Genomic DNA, 9039 nt, shown 5'->3' on the forward strand with positions numbered 1-9039 from the left:
TGAGAGGTCTCTGGCCTTGGGTATTTGGCATCTGTTTCCAGAGTTCTGCTTGATTTCAGATCAGAGAGACTTTGTGATTAATTCCTCCTGTGGTTACACCTATAATCTGTGTTGAGGGTGTGACTGACATCATAGTTTCAATCTTTTGTTTTCAGGCTCAAGTTTGCAAGGGCTCACACCAGGCGAATTGAGAGTCTGATAATTTTCTGCATAATTGTCTTTTTCTAGGAACGTCATAAGGTTGATCCAGGGTTTCAGGGAAGCCTTACAAACAGAGACAGCAGGTTTAAGGGGACTTACGTGAGAAAGGAGAAACCTAACATTCACATCTCAAGGACCCTTTGGTCAAAATACCAGACCTCACTGAATTCTCCAATGCTTTATATCTTCTTCTGTGTTTTTTGACATGCACAATTTTAACACAAAGAACAGGTTAAATCTACCAAAATATTAAATTGTCACTGGTGGAAATGTCTTAATTCCAGGCTGCCTAAGTTTGTAAATGTATGAGGTGCAGAGCCATTGGAGACCACAACCCTGGTACTGGGGGGTGCAGGACTCCATGAAACAAAAGAGTCCTTCAAATTCAATAACAACAACTTTCAAGTAATCTTTTGTGTTTGTAATGTGGTAGAGTCCAAGTTTATCACAGAGCTGCCAGAACATAAATCTGATACAAACTACTTTGGATTAGATAGCGCTGCAGAAAGAGCTTTACTGGGGTATTGTGACAAGTTTTATGAACTTCTTAAAGAAACAGAGCTTGGAAATACTAGAAGTGTTGTTAAATTATTGCCTTGTGGGCTTGAACATTCAGCACTAAGAAGAAAAAAAGCTAACAAATTCAGAAATTCAGAAAACAGAGCAGTACTTGAAACGTCTATTAAGACACATTTGTTCTTCACTCAGAATTTTCAGTCAGTTGTACTGTGAACCCAGCATGCTCCACCAGCCTCAAATGCAACCATGGGCTCTCATCCCCCCGTTTTTACAAATCCTCAGTATCACTTCTCCACTCTTTCCTCTGTGGTTCTCTCTCACCTTTTAACATTGGTATGCAAGTACGTAAGCAAAAAGAGGTAAAAAGAACTAGGAATTTGCCAAACACTGATTTCCAGAGACTACCTGCCTCTGCATGGTACTTTCGCACCCAGGGACTGCCCAGTAGCCCTGAGATGCCCCACCTCGGCACCAGCACAGAGAGGAGCAGCCAGGCAGGCCCTTTCAGCTGCTCTGCAGGGACCAAGTTCCCAGTTAGCTGCTTGGCTGGCTCTGCTCGGAGCTCTGTCCAGCCCTGGGCTCCACTCTAGCCTGCCTGAGTTACTAACCAGTTTCTCTGGTTTTCAGCAAGTCATACATCGGCCAGAAACAGCCCACATGGTTTGAAATAACCTTTCCCATTTGCTGCCTTGGCCCCCCTCGCTCTCAGCAGCTCTGTCAGCATAGCTGCTCAGTGCGAGATGGCTGGCCTGCCCTCTATTTCTCATTTCTTGAGGGCAGTTCACTATCTATAGCCGTTCCTTTGAAGATTTTGCTCTCTCATACAAGGATTTACTTCATCAGCCGCACTCCTCCTCTGCACAAATGCCTCATGTGCCACCTTTCCAAACTTCTCAGCTCCCCCTCCAATGCCTAGGGCACATGCGTGCCCCCAGGCTGGCTGTGTAGCATTGCTGATTCCAACATTTTTCTCTTAAGGAATCCCTCATTCTCTCCTACAATAGCAACTTAATATCCCATCTGCTTCCTTTCCCTGAGTAAATGGGGTCCTCTAAATGTCGCTATCAGAGCTTCTGTGCACACTTACACTATCGCTGTAACAGGATACCCTCAACTCCCTCATACCTGGGTTGCTGTGCATCCCCCATCCTTTTTCCTTCTAACTTTGGATCTTCATTCTCCTCCAGTTCTGCAGAGGTTGCATACAAGCCCTGTATTATTATTTATCTGGTGACAGATCTTTCAGTGTGCTCACATGATAACTTTTCTAGAGTGATAGACAGAGATGAGATAAAGATATCAGTACACAAGTGCTATCACCCAGTTGCTTCATCTGCAAATGCAGCAGTATCTAAATTACTGGTGCTCCCCTATTTTTCCCTTTTTTATTTCCTAGTATTTTCACATATTAGTGGTCTTCCCTCTCTCCCAGTAATAATAGAAAGTCTCTGAAATTTTTGCAATTGATCAGATGGAGTGTTTAGAAGTTGTCCTGTTCTATGAAGTCAGAGAGAAATCATGTCCAGATGAGCATGCAGCCTGACAAGCTGAGCCTTACACATTATGAAAATCAAAGGGATCCTTTTGTCATTCCAACCTTGAACTGAAGGAAACACAGTGGGATAACCTTCAGTTAGTACCTTGAGGTCCTGGGAAAAAGAGGGTTTATATGAGGTTTTCTTGGTGCCATCCCAAGTGACTCCTAAGTCTCAGAATAAAATGAAAGGTGGATCCAATGGTTTGCATTATTCCCAACCTCCAGACAGGAACACGGTACCACACTGAAAAATGACTCTCAAACAAGGAGGAACTGTTTTGTATCTATTATCCTCCAGTGATTCTGAAGAACACCTTCTCTGTTCCTCAGTACAAATATTTTTCTAGCATTCAGAATGGAGCTGGGTTTCTGTGCATCAGCTGAGTCAGAAGGTGCCATTTCTACATAGCGGCTTTACAAATATGATTAAAGCCTGAAGCACAATGCTGTGCTCCATGGGACACATCTGACCCACACACTGCCTTTTCAACTCTCTGCTTTTTCTAAATCATGTACATTATGAGTGAATAGGAAGAAAATGTGTAAACAAGAACAGAAAAGGTTGTTGCGAGTTCATTAATTCTGATCACTTAATAAGCTGTAAATTGAAGTGCATGAATTCCATTCTCTTGAACACCAGGATAAATTTGAAGAATCTCTATTGACTTAATTTATGCTGATATGCATTAGAATAGTTTCTGGCACATTCAGAATCAAAATAATTATTATAGCAACATTCAAGACTAGAAGGTACCTAGTTCCCATTTAGATAACTAAATGACGGCCAGACTTACAAAAGTAAAGACTTCACCACATAAAAAAAATAACCTTAATTCTTTTTTAAAAGCGGTGCAGAGGCAGGGCCATGGGGCCCAGGCAATTTAGGGCTGCAGGACTGGCCTTAAGAAGCAGGATGATACTTTGCACCTAACTAATGGGAACACAGTGCTGTGCCAAAGAGTGACTACTGTCCTCCGGACTTGCTTCTTACAGAAGATGAACTACAGTTCATGAACTACAAGGAGACAGAACTATTTGAATAACTTTGTCAGGCCAATATTCAGAGGGGTACTGATACATTTCAGAGCTGCTTTGCTTACAAGTCCCCTCAGAGGTCATGGGGAATCCAGGAGGATATCTTTATATGCAAAGAAAAGCATTGCTTTGGAATTCTTTACTCTGTGGTTAGGATGCTGTCCATGAAATCTTACACTAACTTTCTTGGAAGATAAAACACTTGGCCCTTTCCAGGCACCAAAAAGAATCCCTAACATCTTCAGGCACACTTAAAGTTTCTGAAACAATGATAGAGAAAGACATCGGGGTGGGAGAAGGAACCTCAGAAGTGTCCAAAAAACAAAAATCTCTGGAGCTGCTCAGTTGCAATACCACAAAGCTACCTCTGCCTTCTGCTGCTGCTGGCTTGTCTGCAAGGAAGTCCCAAGAAAGTAGATCTAAATTGATGCCCTTGAAACAGGCAGCTACAACTGTCTGAAAACGATCCAGCGAAATGTCTAGAGAGCTCCTCCTGCCGGCTGTTTTCTTGGTGGTCCGAGATCTTGCCAATACACCCGATTTTCGCCTTTTCAGGAAGCTGGAAATGAAGGGAGGCAAAGCTAATGCCATATCTTTCTTATTTGTCGTAGCAATAAGCCAGCATGATCCCACAATGTCTCTCGTGTCGGTGCCCATTTACTCTCTGACTTCTCAGACAGATGGAGATGCTGTGTCTAGAAGATTCCGGTCAATGCCAGGAGCAGGGCAATGCAGGAGCTTGGGAAGCACGAGGGGCAAAGGCGAGGTGGGCTGGCAGCAAGGCAGGCAGGGACAGGACCTCAGTGTAAAGGGGCACAGTGCCACAGTGACCAAGCAAGATAAGCAGAGCAGGTCCAGTGACAGTAACCACATTTGCCAGGAGCCCGGTGACTGTCAGACAAGCCCATAGGGCTGAGCCACGTCTAAGGCCAAGCCAGCAAGTCAAGTCAGGGTCAGGATCAGCAAGTACACAGCCAGGCACAGACACTCCTACAGCCTACCCCAGATGAGGACAGAGGACAAGGGCAGCTCTGTGTCATGACTCCCAAGGGAAGTGGGGAGGCCCCAGCAGACTTCTCTCAGCTCTCTGGCACACAGCTCTTTTCACAGCACTCTGACTGATGCCAGGTTACACTCCACCATATCAGGGCAGACCTTGAACACAGGCAGCCAAACCTGTAGAACAGGGGAAAGAGGTTGCAGAGTCAGCTGGTGCACCCAGGGCCCTGACAACACACTGCCCAGCACAGTAGTGAAGAACATAAAAATTACTTCAAGTGCTGACAAAAGAACCTGGGTACAAACATGCCAGGAGAGTTGGCAGTGTGAAAGGTTGACAATCTGTACTTCAGCTGTTTCAGGGTCTGGTCAGGAATGACCTTCGCAGGGTGCTGTATATGTGCTTTTGTTTTGCCAGTCTGTTGGGAAGCACTTCTTTCTAAGCCAGAGAGAATTTGAAACTGTCACTGGGATGTAATGACAAAGTCCCTCCAAGTTTTTCACCTATAACTTAAAAAAAAAAAAACACCAAACGTAAACTAATCCTGCCTTCCCATAAAAAAATCCATCCACATCACATACTCCTCTGTGATGTTTCAACTGCTCAGTTCTTTGGTCGAGCTATGTCCCAGAAGAAGAAAGCAGACAAGACATACCGGCATCCCATTTCCTACCTCCTCACTGGTGACATTTCCCATCTATCCCTGCATTGGCTAGATCTTGCAGGTGTGTGTTCCAGTCCAAACCCCCAACCCCGCCTGCATGAGGAGGTAAAAGGCCTAGAGGCAACAAAGCTCATGTGGCAGGTGAGAATTACTTTCAAAAAAGGAGCTTGTCAAATCAACAAGGGGAAGGACTAACCCTTTGGAAAAGGGCGACCGTGATTATCTTATTGAGTTACAACAGGAAAAATCAAAGACAGACACAGAAGGAAGGGAAATAATGCAAGGTGAGCATCCCGATAATGTTCCCAGCTGGACTGACACTGATACACTGCTTAGATAAAGTTAGTCTGCCCCTGCAAAGGCTGCATGGCTACAGCAAAGAGCAATGGTCTACTGGAAAAAGAACAGGTTTTATCAATATTGATAAAAAAATCTCTAGATTATGTGAGCTATTTTGGAAAAAAGTCACATTTACAACAGGGACCCCTAGTTTTGCTGAGATGGCCAGGGATATATTTTGTTGTCTTCTGTATAGAGTACTGAATGTACACAAGACTGTTACTAAATGTGGTTCCTCTGCCAAGCAATTGTATTCCCGTACTTTATATTTCCAGCGTGAAAACTCTAATGAAACATTTTAAACCAAAGCTGTTTCCTTGGAGCTGCCTCTGACCTTCTTTTCCTCCTCTCTCAGCCGAATCTCCCTGCCAGGATGAATTCAGACCTCATGTCTGCTCCTCCCACCAGGCTTTTGGATATGTGACAATATCCTAGTCACTGGGAGCTCTGCCTGCTGGTGTCCATTGTTTTGTGTCCAGTTTGGGAGAGGGCTTTGAAGGAAAAGCCCAGAATGAAATTTATGAAGAGTGCAATGATTTACAGGAATGGCCAACCATGTAGCTAGTTTCTGCACGCATCTATCAGCAACTTTTCAGTCCTTGGCAATTAATCCACAAGTCTCCATCACGGGAATGGTTCAAGGCTCAAGAGGAGGCTTTTGAAAGTTAAAAAAAAAATTGAAATGAGGGACCAATCCCAAAATACTACAACCCTGTGCATCAGCTAGAGCTGTGGTTGGATACTGGGGGAAGTGGAGGGGGTGACTGCCTAGCAACCTGCCATGCAGCGCCTGGTTTACTCCCTCGCTGAGCCCTGATAGGCACAAAAAAGGGACACACACTGACCAGAGAGGAGCTGCTGGCTGTGCTCTGTGTAATGCATCTGGTCCATCCATTCAGTGATGGGCACAGCGTGGACGTGCAGTCTGATCACAGCCACTGCTGAGTACAACCAAGCAACTACATCATGACACTGAGGTCCCAGTGCAGTGAAAGGAGATAACACAGGGTCCAAGAAAGCCACTACTACGTGTAGTGGAGATGCTGAGTAGGGTGCACTGCCCAGGTGGAACAGGAGTGGGTCTGTGGGACAGGGGATATAGATCATCAGCCAGTTACAGCGAAGTGCTGCTGATGCAGAGGCCCTGGATAATCCAACAATGATGCTCACACTATGGTGGGGTACTAACAGAAGGCAAGCAAGTTATATGCCTTATTTGCATATCAGTCATAATTTGTGGGGACATTATATATACCCCATAGTGTCATCCACTTTCTATGATGTCATCTATACTGCCTGCCCTATATAGTTTAGTTATATGAACAAATACACACCTTGGTAGAAAGTAAAAACACTTTCTCTGTTAACATCTGTAATCATACTGCAAATAGGGTACAAAAACCTTTGCAGGTATCTATCCAATTCCCACATTAAATCAGTATGTTATTCGACAAATGCTTTCATTTAAAGACCAGCTACCTGCTAAGAATTCACAACTAGGCTTGAGCCCTTTGTCTACAAACTCTTAACTTTTCTTCTTCTGTCCCCTGTCCCCCCCTTCCATCAGTGTTCTGCAATTTGCCAGCCTCCTTTATGTCTCAGTTATGTCTTGACAATGTGAGGCAGGCAAACCCATGTGCCCGCAAACAAAATCTCCTCCAGCTCACAATAACTCAGCAGGCTTCTGTGATTTTCAGAGACTGCATTACTGTGTGCCCATGTCTGCTGTCAAATTACTGCCTGGACACTGGCTCCATGGCTAACCTCAGCCTTACCCCAAACATGAAACTGTCCCCAAGCCCTCAGAAACATTCATCTTCTCTTGCATCCCTTCTTACAAAGTGGTATAAACTTGGATGATGCTTCTAGGAAATAAAGAACACACTTACCCCTCCGAAGACATATTATGACTTTATGTCCTCTTTCTGCAACCTACTGAGAGTGGCTGTGCTCCCTATCATGCATTTAAAACACATCAAAACAGATCTGAAGGGTGGACAGTCCTCCTGAGGTTTCTAAAGGAAAATGAAGATAAAAATCCATAAAAACCAATCCTTCACACATATCAGAGGTTGAAAAACCTAAGTTCATTTTCCTCTTTAATGAAAGTTCTGGCAGTCCCAGGACTGTTCTAACTTCTAGCTGCGTGTCACAGCTCTGACATCACAGCAGTGAGGAAAAACTCTGATGAGGACAGTTCCTCCAACCTTAGCTGCCTTCCCCTTAAAACCCCCACCCTGCCCTACTCTTATCTGAGGCTGTGAAAAGACAATAATAACAGGAAGCTGTTCCTAGAGCTCCTACAAGGGAAACAGTTATTTCCAGTCCTGCCTTATTTTAAATACCTGTACATCAGAAAGATGGCATGCATAGATCACACACAAACCTGTAATTGAGGCAGGATTTTCTCAAGTCGTAGATGTTATCAACTGTAATTGCTGTTGTCTTGTTCGACCTTCTCCTCGAGGTGTCTCCACCTCCCATTACAATGTCACAGCAAAAGAAGTTCCCTGGTGGTCTGCAAAGAAGCAAAAGAGCAAATGGCAAAACAGAACTGACATTGTTTATATAACACAAAATTAATTCTAAAACAACAATTCAGAGAAAGTAACATTGTTGCATAAAAAGTAGACCAAAAAGTTATTTCATTGACAAATGGTGCTACTAATAGCAACACTTTGCATATGTAAAACACACCATATGCCAAATCCTCAAAATGTTTCAGAAAAAGGAATACACTACTATTCTTCAGTGTTTTACAGGAATACTGAGGCATAGGGCATTCATAGAGCTTTGTCAAAGTAACCGACAATTTACCACCAGAATGAAGGACAGAATCCAGGCTTTTTAATCCCTGTTACTCAGTTATGTGCATTATTTTAAAGCAGCCCTTGGATTTACTCATTTTAGCATAGATTGGGTAAAAAGGAGCACTAAAGCAGAAAGAAACATGTGTTCTACATCTTAAAACAAGATTTTCCTTGTGGAATGGCAATAAGGATACCCTGCAGCCTTAGGTTTTCTATGCAGCCATAAAGCCTTCATCCTCTTGCCCGTGCTGGTAGCCAGGATAACCCCCAATCCATATTCTATGCCCAGTGCATGCTGCGGGAGGCAAAGATAACAAAGGCTGCGACAGAACTCCATCAGGGAAGTCCTTTTGGGCCCCATTTCCATCAGCTCATAAAAGGAACAGCCTGGACCCACATGCTGGGCTCTGCTAAGGCTGCTCCAGGCTTCGGCTCTTCATTTGCAAAAGAAATGACCCATTCATTCCTCCCTGACCTCTGCAGACACTTCAGACTGCTGACCTCATCTGCCGGTGGCCCCCACCGCTACTGTGAGCTTCCTCAAACAGGTGCTCCCAGACTAAAACCTCTGCCTTCCCAGGCAAGCTGAACTAGTGCAGCTTCAAGAATCCTGTATCAGGGCCGTTTGTGCACAGGTTGGGAATGTTTGGCCTTTAAAACATTTATTTCCTATCCAGAAAAGCAGAGGCCGTATGAAAAGGAGGTGCAGACGAGGGGATATAATTTTAACTGAGTCAACTGAAGTTAAAAAATACGGTTGTTTGTGTGTGCATGTGCACTTGACAACACAAATCTCTTCCCTGCAACTCCTGACAGCTGCACTTTGCAGCTGCATCTTCGTATTAGTGTGTGGTTGTACAAGCAGGTCCTGCGGTTCCTGTAGAGAACTGAGTGGCTTGTGATGGGGTGTTCCCATCTCTGCAGGAGATTTCCA

The 9039-nt window shown here is 44.3% G+C and overlaps 1 long non-coding RNA gene across 1 annotated transcript; it reads right to left on the bottom strand.

The window, feature by feature from the left end:
- Positions 1–2734: 2734 nt before the first annotated feature.
- Positions 2735–7782, bottom strand: LOC141750807 (uncharacterized). Its single transcript, XR_012589793.1, has 3 exons — positions 7682–7782; positions 7185–7310; positions 2735–4468 (listed from the first exon to the last, which is right to left on the bottom strand). It is a non-coding gene; the product is annotated as an uncharacterized LOC141750807 (long non-coding RNA).
- Between the last annotated feature and the right edge of the window lie 1257 nt (positions 7783–9039).

This window comes from Larus michahellis, chromosome 13 (assembly GCF_964199755.1).
Source record: "Larus michahellis chromosome 13, bLarMic1.1, whole genome shotgun sequence".
Classification (NCBI taxonomy): Eukaryota; Metazoa; Chordata; class Aves; order Charadriiformes; family Laridae; genus Larus; species Larus michahellis.